The 12,793-nt window shown below is 42.9% G+C and overlaps 2 protein-coding genes and 1 non-coding gene across 4 annotated transcripts in view; 2 read left to right on the top strand and 1 right to left on the bottom strand.

Annotated features, from left to right (window-relative positions):
• Positions 1-12,793, bottom strand: part of LOC126295230 (uncharacterized) — a 2,305,622-nt gene that overhangs the window by 638,297 nt on the left and 1,654,532 nt on the right. The gene's annotated exons all lie outside the window — the stretch shown is intronic.
• The window catches only part of LOC126295231 (uncharacterized), a 171,466-nt gene that overhangs the window by 54,944 nt on the left and 103,729 nt on the right, over positions 1-12,793 (top strand). The window lies entirely within an intron of this gene.
• Positions 3,194-3,268, top strand: Trnat-cgu (transfer RNA threonine (anticodon CGU)). Its single transcript has one exon. It is a non-coding gene; the product is annotated as a tRNA-Thr (tRNA).

The raw sequence follows: 12,793 nt of genomic DNA, 5'->3' as shown, positions 1-12,793 counted from the left end.
CGGACTATCAGCTCGGAGACCGTGGCTGCGGTTACCCGTCTCGGTCACCTCTTGTTCGCACTGACGGCACTTTGAACAATAGACGTTACATTTCAGATGTGTTACGACCCATGGCTCTTACCCTTCATTCGATCCCTGCGAAACCCTACATTTCAGCAGGATAATGCACGACCGCATGTTGTAGGTCCTGTACGGGCCTTTCTCGATACAGAAATGTTCGACTGCTCCCCTGACCAGGACATTTTCCAGGTCTCTCACCAATTGAAAACGTCTGGTCAATGGTGGCCAAGCAACTGGCTCGTCACAATACGCCAGTCAGTATTCTTGATGAACCGTGGTATCGTGTTGAAGCTGCATTGACAGCTGTACCTTTACACGCCATCCAAGCTCTTTCTGACTCAGTGTCCTGGCGTATGAAGGCCTTTATTACGACCAGAGGTGGTTGTTCTGAGTACTGATTTCTCAGGATCTATGCACCCAAATTTCGTGAAAATGTAATCACATGTCAGTTCTAGTATAATATATTTGTCCAATGAATACCCGTTTATCATCATCTGCATTTCTTCTTGGTGTAGCAATTTTAATGGCCAGTAGTGTACTTATATGGATATGGTGTCTGTTCGTTCGGATATGTAAGCTTAGGGAACGATGACCTCAGCACTTTGGTGCCATAAGATCTTAACACAAATTTCCAAATTTTTTCACCTGGTCTTAATCTGTAAGAAAATATTTCTGACTATATGGAACAGCAGGTGAAACACAGCAATCGACACTCCCAACGTTCGTAGCTCCAAAGGATGTAATCATTAATGACTGGCTTCAACTGGGTATGGGATACCGGAAGAAACTTGCGGGCACTCTTCCTAGCCATTATCCACGCTACAGGTCGTGGTACATGGTATACGGGTGGTTTCTCCTGGGCCTGAGTAGTTTTTTCGTCCACTGTGGTTAGTTGCCACTGTATGGTTTAGCACGGTATGTGCTTTACGGTAGGCCCGCGGGCGGAATAAAGAAACCTGAGTGAAAGTGAAGAAGAATTAAATGATCTGCTGAACGGAATGAACAGTCTAGTGAGTACACAGTATGGTTTGAGAGTAAATCGGAGAAAGACGAAGGTAATGAGAAGTAGTAGAAATGAGAACAGCGAGAAACTTAACATCAGGATTGATGGTCACGAAGTCAATGAAGTTAAGGAATTCTGCTACCTAGGCAGTAAAATAACCAATGACGGACGGAGCAAGGAGGACATCAAAAGCAGACTCGCTATGGCAAAAAGGCATTTCTGGCCAAGAGAAGTCTACTAATCTCAAATACCGGCCTTAATTTGAGGAAGAAATTTCTGAGGATGTACGCCTGGGGTACAGAATTGTATGGTAGTGAAACATGGACTGTGGGGAAACCGGAACAGAAGAGAATCGAAGCATTCGAGATGTGGTGCTATAGACGAATGTTGAAAATTAGGTGGACTGATAAGGTAAGGAATGAGGAGGTTCTACGCAGAATCGGAGAGGAAAGGAATATGTGGAAAACACTGATAAGGAGAAGGGACAGGATGATAGGACATCTGCTAAGACATGAGGGAATGACTTCCATGGTACTAGAGGGAGCTGTAGAGGGCAAAAACTGCAGAGGAAGACAGATTGGAATACGTCAAGCAAATAATTGAGGACGTAGGTTGCAAGTGCTACACTGAGGTGAAGAGGTTAGTACAGGAAAGGAATTCGTGGCGGGCCGCATCAAACCAGTCAGTAGACTGATGACAAAAAAAAAAGTGCAGTGAAGTAAGTCGCTTCTCCAACCGTGAGAGTGCAACTGGATAATGGCTCGGATATCCGGTTTTGGACAGGCGATAGCATTTTCGCGAGAAACCGGTCCGACTTTACTGCACGAGCCGGCAGACACGCCCTATTCGCTTTCCAAACCCATTCTGCCACCACAAGGCAAGATGCTTTTCCGAACGCGACGTCAAAAGGAAGCGGTGCCAAAGACGGGTCGTTCAGATTCATTGCAGCAATCCAGCCAGTGGCTTCTCCTTAGAGAGCTGAAAATGTCTACAATTCCGTGAGGATGTCAACAGACTTCCAAGTCCGAGAGTAATCCGATTTTTTGTCCCGTATCGGTCGCGCGACGTGTCGAAGGAATGAAATGGGCGCGCTTGTATTTGAAAGCATCCAGATACCTAGGATTCTGACTCTCGCGTGTTCACTCACACGACGCTACTGCCTGAGACGATTCGCCTTGTACCACGGATACAGCGACCAGGCCGCTTTCATACGTTAGTCAGCGTTGTAGCATGATGGGTGTGCGCTGCGATCCAGTAGCTAGCTGACAGCAGTTACGGCTGTGTCCGAAAGGTGTCAGCATCTTACGAACGTAAATCATACTTAGTTCACACAGTATAATTTGGAAACAAAACTATATCTTTTTAATTTTAACAATCAACAGCCTGAGTTGCAACGCTCACCAAGAATTTACCTACGTTTCAGTCGGGATAACCCAACCTTCTTGTTCACAGTGGACATCGTCAAGCTAAAACTACAAATCCATAAATTATCGTCAGACTGTAAAAAATTATCTGAAACTGCCTCGGCCCCACTTCGCGACCGCGATGCGGCAGCCACGAGTGCTGTACTGAGCTTGAAGGATCCCCAACTCTCTTGTGGTTCCCTTTTTAGGTACTCCACGTCGACGTCTGCTCGTAGATACGTATCGTCGGTAGGTTTTCCGGCTTTACTTCCCGACGTGGCAGCGACGACTCTCCTATGACGTGCGGGTCTTGTGTTTTGCTGTATATACGAAGACAGCAACTTGTTCTCGAAAGAACAGTTACTGTTGACGACCGTGCAGCTTTTCCCTGGAATAAGTGATGACTAACTGACAACCTCTGCTGCCGACAGGTGTTGTTGATATACTTCGATGTGGACAGCTGAAAATGTGTGCCCCGACCGGGACTCGAACCCGGAATCTGCTGCTTACATGGTAGACGCTCTGTCCATCTGAGCCACCGCGGACACAGATGAATAGCGCGATTGCAGGGACTTATTCCTTGCACGTTTCCCGAGAGACTCATATTCCCAAGTGTCCACAATTCTACACATGTATTGTACCTTATAGACATTGTGGACAATTGGGAATGTGGCTCTCACGGGAAGCGTGCCTTAGAAAAGTCCCTGCAGTCGCGCTATTCATCTGTGTCCCCGGTGGCTCAGATGGATAGAGCGTCTGCCACGTAAGCAGGAGATCCCGGGTTCTAGTCCCGGTCGGGACACACATTTTCAGCTGTACACATCGAGGTATATCAACACCTGTCGGCAGCTGAGGTTGTCAGTTAGTCAGCACTTGTGTTTTGCAATTACTGCGACTCTTGTAAATATCGCTTTTATTCAGTAATTTGCCCAGCTAAAACTGTCCCCTTTTATGATTAAGACAGCCTGCGCCACCTTTCGGAGGCAGTGGGGACGTCAAAGAGTCATAAAAGTTCATATTAAGCAGTCCGTAAAACACGTAAACGTTCACTTCAGTTAGCGTGTTAGTTAATGCCTACGCTTTCCGCCAGATGGTGCTGACTTACTGCTGAATAGCTTTGTTTCCGTAAAACCTTCACTAGGTAAATGAAATAAGTACAAAACTCTTGTAATTCACTTTCACTCTATATTCAAGGATTATGATGGTGATGGGTGATGGTCTATTTAAAAGGTTCCTAGCCTGGAGGGATCTAAATAGTCCGCAAATGCCGATACACACGCGCTCCACGTCCAGATTCGCAACTAACGGCACACGACACTTACAAAAGTCCACACGTTAATATCTGAATACCGGTACCACTGAATTCACTCGTATCATCAAATAATTTGAGTTTCTGTCGTCTATATGTCCGTGAAGTTCCAATCTAGCACTAAAGTCCTAAAATCCGCTTAATACTCCGTTGCTACCAACAGTCAGAGATCGTACACTACATCACTTTTAATCTCTGTAATATACTAACAGTTTATCGTGAATCTTGACACGATAAAGTCCAATCTAATTATTGTCTCGTTGACTAACACAGGTTCCCCGCTCTTTAACGAAACAATCAAGGAAAAAGGGTGGCAATAATGACGTTCAGGCCTTTTTATAGGTTTTTCATCACAAGAGTTTAACGTCACTGCCTTCTCCATGACGGAGCTTCCGTGGCTTTGCTGTACTTAGACGTAAAACTACTTGCTGATATACTATAATTTTTATCTGCAACTACCGAACTCTGATTCTACACTATTTTCCTCTCTAAAAATTCTATTCTTAACTTTAAATTATTCTTTCTATAGCTTTTATCACTGTAAACTGAACCGAGGTGTTACATGTTCCAGAGTTTCGACCGCGAAATCCAAGTTTTGTCAGCTCCCGCCTAACTGTCATAGTACTTGCAGTGGATCCTGATGCAGTTTGGAATTCCTGTGTGACGGTCTGGATAGATGTCTGCCTATTAACATTACTGTGGGTGGTCTCTGTCAGTCAACAGACGCTTTTGTGCTGTACGTGTCCCTTCACGTTTCCACTTCACTGTCACATCGGAAACAGTGGACCTAGGCATGTTTAGGAATGTAGAAATCTCCCATACAGACGTATGACAAGTGACACCCAATCACCTGACCACGTTCGAAGTCCGTGAGTTCCGCGCAGCGCCCCATTCTGCTCTCTCACGATGTCTAATGACTACTGAGGTCGCTGATATGGAGTACCTGGCAGTAGGTGGCAGCACAATGCACCTAATATGAAAACATCTGTTTTTGTGGGTGTCCAGATACTTTTGATCACATAGTATACATGTGTTATAGAAGTCTTACGTAAACTTACTAGTGTTTTTCGGTAATTTTTCTGCAAACAGTTTAGTTATTTAGTGATGGAAAACGCATTAGCAGCTATTAATTGACGATGTAAGGGAAGGATGTGAATTAAAATAGTGGAAACCTTCCGTAAGTTGATGCGTTATGGTGTCTTCGTTCTTCGAAAACAGTCCGGGTTTTTAAAATGGCTCTGAGCACTATGGGACTTAACTTCTGATGTCATCAGCCCCTAGAACTTACAACTACTTAAACCTAACTAACCTAATGACATCACACACATCCATGCCCGAAGCAGGATTCGAACCTGCAACCGTAGCGATCACGCGGTTCCAGACTGTAACGGCTTTTATATTGCCGAAATAAGAAACTGGAGAAACCCAACTGCATAGCGACTGCCATTGTGACGTAGCAGTATGTTGCAGAACCGTATTAAAGCTGGGTAATTGCTGTTTTTGTTGCCAGAACTACTACTGTTTTACAGGTACCGCTTTTCCCAATTTTCATATTTTCAGACAGCGTAGTAACATTCGTCCGGAACGCGCTGCATTCTCGTGTTTGCGGACTGCGCTGTGCAGTTTTTATGTTCCTCCGTGTCATTAGTTTAAACCACCGGAAAATTATGTCTGTAAAATTTACTGCAGCACAACCTTAAAGTATCTGTTGTTCTACTGTATACTTAATTGCTGCTGAAACACTGTGATTTAAAATTGCTTAAGCAGAAAGAACTTTCATTTTATCGTAATGGCCTGGTCTCATTACATTCCCTTGTAGATTCCAAGCAAAATTTAATTTTTATCTTGGTCAAAATCGAACAGCTTTACAGCATGCTCAGTGGACACAGTTTGAAGTAGCAAATTATTTTCTGCAGCGACTTGTTTGAGAAGAATAATGTGGTCAAAAATTGTTACATGGTTTTTCAGTTCCTTCTTAAAAAGAGTTGCATCAAGCATCAAGTTTCAGATAAGACACCATTGTGGCTAAATGGTTCAAATGGCTCTGAGCACTATGCGAAGTACTTCTGAGGTCATCAGTCGCCTAGAACTTAGAACTAATTAAACCTACTGAACCTAAGGACATCACATACATCCACGCCCGAGGCAGGATTCGAACCTGCGACCGTAGCGGTAGAGACACCATTGTGAATACGACTGTAGGATCAGCGTTCTAGCCAGTGACGTCACAAGCATTACATGACTGAAATGGAGCCTTTTAGCGGGCTTTCAAATTATTTGGATTTAATTTCAGTCAGTTTTAAAAAATACTGAAATTCATGAGGAAAACAAGCATGTTATGAGCATAAAAGGAGATATTTAACCGTTTCAGACGATTTCCAGTAACAGCCAAGTACCCTATTCCCGCTGCCATTACCTCCTCGCTCTGCCTTTCTCCTGACGACTAAGGCCGACACTATGACGGCAAACGCTCTACAGATAATTACGTCCCCCATGTTCAAAACGTTAACTCAATCATTTGCTTGTACATGAAAAGAACACTTTACTCCGTAATTTTGTATAATCATAATGTAATTTCATTCTAGTTGCGCAAGACAACAATACGAAGCTAGTCCTCTCAGAAGTTTCAATACGAGTAAAGAACAGCTTTAAAAAAAAAAAAAAAATCAACTTTCACATTCAACGACGTAAGCAAGCCAGCAGTTCCGAATATGTACACTTGGGGCGCCGGTGCGGACTTTCCCGTTTGGTGTACTGTGTAACAGGGCTAACGAAAACATGGCGGTAGCAGGCTTGCACTCTTGGGGCGCTGCTGCAGGAGTCTATACGATAGGTGCGTCGAGTAAAACTCTATTAAGATAAAAAGAGTGTTTAGGGCGCGCATGACTCATGTAGGGACTCGTTTTCTTCCTCGTTCAATGCGCGAATGGTATGGGATATGAAATCGATGATATTAGTACCAAACACCCATCGCCATTCACTGGTTCAGTACATTAGTAGATATGCAGGGTGATTCGCGAAGATATGCAAATATTTTAGGATGTTATTCTACAAAAAAAAGTTCATATTAAAAAAGTTCATATAAAAAAAGTTCATATTAACATGTGTCCGCAAATGTTTAGTGGCGAAGTTAGGCTAATAAAAGATTTTGCCTGAAATTTAGCAACTTGGCTAATATGAAGCCATCGCAAAATTGTACGAGGTGAAAGTAAAGCACGATTACTATTTATGTCGTTGTTATTGGTCTGGTGAATCTAATAAAACATCTCCCAGACGTGTCTCTGCAGTAGCTTTCCAAAACATCCAGAGAAGCAAAGATTATTATGCAAGTGAATTTGTTTACTTTCCATTAAGAATGAAGAAACGTTTAAGCCATTGTTGGCAACCGTTAGTGAGTTGTTTCAGTCGTTTCCCAACCATGAAAAGAGCTTTCTCTATTGTTCAGTAAAAGAACATAATAACAACAGTGTATTTAAGTGACTATGTTGTAGATTATTTATGAAATACGGATGCCTTACAAAATTTCGACAGAGGAATAAGCCGATATGGTGTTTAATGGCTCTAAGCACAATGGGAGTTAACGTCTGAGGACATCAGTCCCCTAGAACTTAGAACTACTTAAACCTAACTAACCTAAGGACATCACACGCATCCATGCCTGAGGCAGGACTCGAACCTGCGACCGTAGCAGCAGCGCGGTTCCGGACTGAAGCGCCTAGAACCGCTCGGCCACAGCACCGGCAATATGGTGCTTTTTACCATCATTTTTCCAAAATGAAGTTCTCTACAACTTCTCTTGATAACTTTGGGCAATTATCTAGAATTAAAAAAGAATTGGGCCAACTATTTAATAGATTGAAAATTTTACGAAATTACTTCTTTACTTCTCTGGATGTTCTGGAAAACTACTTCAGATACACGTGTGGGGCATGTTTTATTAGATAAACCAAATCAATAACATCATTGGAAATCGCGCTTTACTTTAACCTTGTGCAGATTTGCGATAGCTTTATACTACCGAAGTTGCTAAATTTCAGACAAAATCTTTTATTAGCTGTAACTCGCTAACTAAACATTTGCGGACGTATGTTTATATGAACTTTTTTCTTTAGTTTTACTTGCAGAATAACATATTAAAATATTTCCATATCTTCGTTAATCACTGTGAAGCTGCAGCAGACGTGGTAACTGCTCTAGCTGACTAGACACTTCCCTCTTGAGAAATCGGCGCATTGCTGACGTAACGGGTGTCAAACGCAAGTGTATCCAGAACGGAAGAGGCCGCTTTTGCAACGACCGCGCCGCAAAAAAGCGATTTCCGCGTATTCCGTGAAAGGCCGTATCAGGCAGCCCGATACACCCGAGTGAAAGTGCTCCCTATACGTCATGCATTTCCTTAATTATCGATATTTCGCTACACTCTGACTTTCTAAACTCATTTCCTAGCGTATGAGGACCATCAGTATCTCATGTGGCAATGCAGTGATCGCAGGCGTAATACGTAATAAGCAGTTCACGCGTTTCTGGCTGGCTTTTACTCTTTTTACTTTAATTCTTGTACTGCAGTTAACCTGTTTGTAAAATTACGCTGTCTTGTGGCAAAGACCGGATCATTTGTAACATGGTATTACAAGTGGATGTTAAGGGAACAGGTAAAGCGAAGTATGAAGAGACAGAAAGAGGAAAGTTGGACTCATACGGCACTGGTGCCTGAAATATCCCGAGCGTCAGTTTCAGGCGCCTACAGGTTTCTCTCTCCACACATAATGGCCCCTTTTGTCCCAATGTGTGACAACTGTGTATTAAGACACAAAGGAATTAGAGACATTGGCTACGAGCGGGCACTGATTGAAATCAGTGGGGCAAGTTGAAAATTTGTGCCATACCGGGAGTCGAACTCTGGCCTCTTGCTTACTAGCCAGGTGTTCTGACCACCGAGCTGGTCACCGTACTGCAAAGATTACCCTTCCACGCTTCCTGTCAAACTCAAATCCTCGACTTTCCCACACACTACTAATGTTACGCTCTTTGCCCATTATCATTATTATTAGCGCCATTTCGCGGATTCCTGACTTCCGAAAGAACAGACACGACACACACACACTATATATATATATATATATATATATATATATATATATATATATATATATATATATATATATATATATATATATATGTGTGTGTGTGTGTGTGTGTGTTACCAAAAGGTACGGCCAAAGTTTCAGGAAACATTCCTCACACACAAATAAAGAAAAGATGTTATGTGGACATGTGTCCGGAAACGCTTACTTCCCATGTTACAGCTCATTTTAGTTTCGTCAGTATGTACTGTACCTCCTCGATTCACCGCCAGTTGGCCCAATTGAAGGAAGGTAATGTTGACTTCGGTGCTTGTGTTGACATGCGACTCATTGCTCTACAGTACTAGCATCAAGCACATCAGTACGTAGCATTGACAGGTTAGTGTTCATCACGAACGTGGTTTTGCAGTCAGTGCAATGTTTACAAATGCGGAGTTGGCAGATGCCCATTTGATGTACGGATTAGCACGGGGCAATAGCCGTGGCGTGGTACGTTTGTATAGGGACAGATTTCCAGAACGAAGGTGTCCCGACAGGAAGACGTTCGAAGCAATTGATCGGCGTCTTAGGGAGCACGGAACATTCCAGCCTATGACTCGCGACTGGGGAAGACCTAGAACGACGAGGACACCTGCAATGGACGAGGCAATTCTTCGTGCAGTTGACGATAACCCTAATGTCAGCGTCAGAGAAGTTGCTGCTGTACAAGGTAACGTTGACCACGTCACTGTATGGAGAGTGCTACGGGAGAACCAGTTGTTTCCGTACCGTGTACAGAGTGTGCAGGTACTATCAGCAGCTGATTGGCCTCCACGGGTACACTTCTGCGAATGGTTCATCCGACAATGTGTCAATTCTCATTTCTGTGCATATGTCCTCTTAACCAAAGAGGCTTCATTCCAACGTGATCAAATTGTAAATTTTCACAATCGACATGTGTGGGCTGACGAGAATCCGCACGCAATTATGCAATCACGTCATCAGCACAGATTTTCTGTGAACCTTTGGGCAGGCATTGTTGGTGATGTCTCGATTGGTCCCCACGTTCTTCCACCTACGCTCAATGGAGCACGTTACCATGATGCACAATGGAGCTCCTACACATTTCAGTCGAAGTGTTCGTACGCTTCTCAACAACAGATTCGGTGACCGACGGATTGGTAGAGGCGGACCAATTCCGTGGCCTCCACGCTCTCCTGACCTCAACCCTCTTGACTTTCATTTATGGGGGCATTCGAAAGCTCTCGTCTACGCAACCCCGGTACCAAATGTAGAGACTCTTAGTGCTCGTATTGTGGACGGCTGTGATACAATACGCTACTCAGTAGGGCTGCATCAGCGCATCAGGAATTCCATGCGACGGATGGTGGATGCACGTATCCTCGCTAACGGAGGACATTTTTGAACATCCTGTAATAAAGTGTTTGAAGTCACGCTGGTACGTTCTGTTGCTGTGTGTTTCCATTCCATGATTAATGTGATTTGAATAGAAGTAATAAAATGAGCTCTAACATGGAAAGTAAGCGTTTCCAGACGCATGTCCACATAACATATTTTCTTTCTTTGTGTGTGAGGAATGTTTCCTGAAAGTTTGGCCGTACCTTTTTGTAACACCCTGTATATTAGTTGTATGTTAATGAGTCTTTTGGGTGTAGGTGATCGTAATGGATGCGTGCCTAGGTAGGGCGGTGTCATGTTTTTGTTGTATGATGCTGGTGAGACTGAAAAGAATAGGAAAGGAAAGAAAGCTATTGAAAAGTCACCCATAGGCACGAAGACGTTAGTAGGACTTCAAGAATAGTGAAAATGGCATTGGAAGGAGCAATACAGGAGAAGAATTGCACGGGCACAGACTAGACTATGGAACACATGTTTTAGTGGATTTTTAGTGTAGTAACGGAATAAGTTGATCAAGATGGGGGACGTGAGTGAATATGTGAGAGAGGCGAGAATATGTGAAGAAGAGAATGATTTGGAAGGGAGAGAAGAAAACAAAATGACAATAAAAATGAAAGACATTGAAGAGTACAGACAACACATTGAGAGGAAAGAAATGGATGATTAGGAAGTGATGAAAGAATAGGTAGAAAGGAAAGACGACGCAGTGAGGGTTGAATAGGTAGTGAGGACGGAATAGGTAAAGGAGGAACAATACTGAGGAAAGAATAGGAAGAGGTATAAGAACAAAGACAGGACGGAAGAAAGTGAAAAATTTCCAAAAAAGAGAAGTCTAGGTGGATAAGCAGAGAGACAAGAACATTTTGGATCAATAGTTACGGCTCGGAAGTGCAGTGACAAATGTGTTTGAGAAGGCCGCGCTCTAAATAGTGTTTGGGTAGGGCTAGCTGCTGGGTTGCATTTGAGCTCGTAATATGGGGTGAAAAGCTTTTGGTTTGGCCCGGGCCACCGGTCATTTGTATAGCCATGCGAACATCCGTCTTGCAGTAGCTATGTTACAGTTTATTAAGCAAGGTTTGGACGACGAACCGGCGCTCAGGCAAATTGTTCGAATCCGTTAATTCCTTTTACAAAAGATTTTAATTGGGCTGCAATTACTGCTCAGCTAATGGTACCATTTGTATGTGCACCGTTCGGATTTTACGAGCAAAAACAGTAATCATTAAATAACTCCGGGCTGCCACAAGACTGATGGTTCAAATTAGGCCCACTGGTGAGTCGGACCTTGGACGAAGATAAGTTTTAACCGTTTGAAAAAGCCTTGCTTGGTTTGGGTATTATGTCAAACAAGTTTTTCGGGGAGCTTTTGCAAGCACGCAACTGCAAAACTATTTTCTTAAAAAAATCCAGTAATCTTTATCCGTTGTCTAGATACTATGGTTTAAAGTCGAGCTAAATGTAGAGCGTAAAATTCGTTCTTACGTGAAATGAGAGCGCAGAAACGGTTTAAAGTGAATCAAATAAATAAAAAAACGCATTCTTACGATAAAATTTTCTTTTTTTTTGCGGGTTTCTTTCAAGTTCGCCACTCCTGTGTCTCAAACTTGTGCGAACCAGTTCAAATTTTGTAAGAAGGTAGAAAACTTTACCCGCTGCCAAGATACAAGCACCATGGTTCGAGAATTAAAAACCCTTATCGGATCAATCGCCCTAGTCAACAAAAAATCTACATGGACTGCCAAGCTATGGCGGTCTAATGTCGAAATTATGATGGAGTAAAAGCTGGGAACCACAATGAAAAAATACTTCTCTCATAGCACAAAAAAAGGCAGAGTTAGCAATGTAAAAGATGGGAAATAGCTGTTCGATTTATCTAGCAGCTTCAAAGTCATTCGAATCAAAACATATTGAGATATTCGCGCTTTTTTTGCGAGTTGACCCTACTTCCCCAGTGTAGTGAGTTCTCTTAGTTGCAAGATTTTGGCACACCTGCACCTTGCAATTTACAGGTTATAAAGTAAATAATATACAATATAACGTGGCTGAAGCGACTATGTATAATAGCTAGAAAAGATTTTCTGTGGCGATAAAATTTTTGGGAGTGGATTTGTTCCTTGGGTGTTGGGGGAGGGGGCACTAAAACATATTCTTTATTTGTGGGGAAGGTTGATTTTTTCCCTCGAAGGGGGCCATTTCTGCTCCAAACTCACCTCCTGTTACCTGTTACAAGTATGATGACCAGTGTAAGAACAAATGGACGCAAATTTATGTGCTTGTTGACAGTGAGATCAGATTCATCTGAAGTAGTAAATAGCCGAGAGTTGGAGAGCATCTATAATAGGAAGTATCACAGAGGGGGATGCATGCATTCTAAATTTTAGTGACATGTTGTGTCATATTGCACGACGTGGCAAATGCAATGTAAGATGATGTTGGCATGTGTCATGCTATACTACATGACATGTATCATGTCACGTTTCCTTAGACGATGCATTATATTACATTACATGGGCACTAATTCTATAAACTAAAAATG

This window comes from Schistocerca gregaria, chromosome 11 (assembly GCF_023897955.1).
Source record: "Schistocerca gregaria isolate iqSchGreg1 chromosome 11, iqSchGreg1.2, whole genome shotgun sequence".
NCBI lineage: Eukaryota > Metazoa > Arthropoda > Insecta > Orthoptera > Acrididae > Schistocerca > Schistocerca gregaria.
The sequence above is the reverse complement of the archived record's forward strand: the minus strand, read 5'-3'. Positions and strand labels throughout refer to the sequence as shown.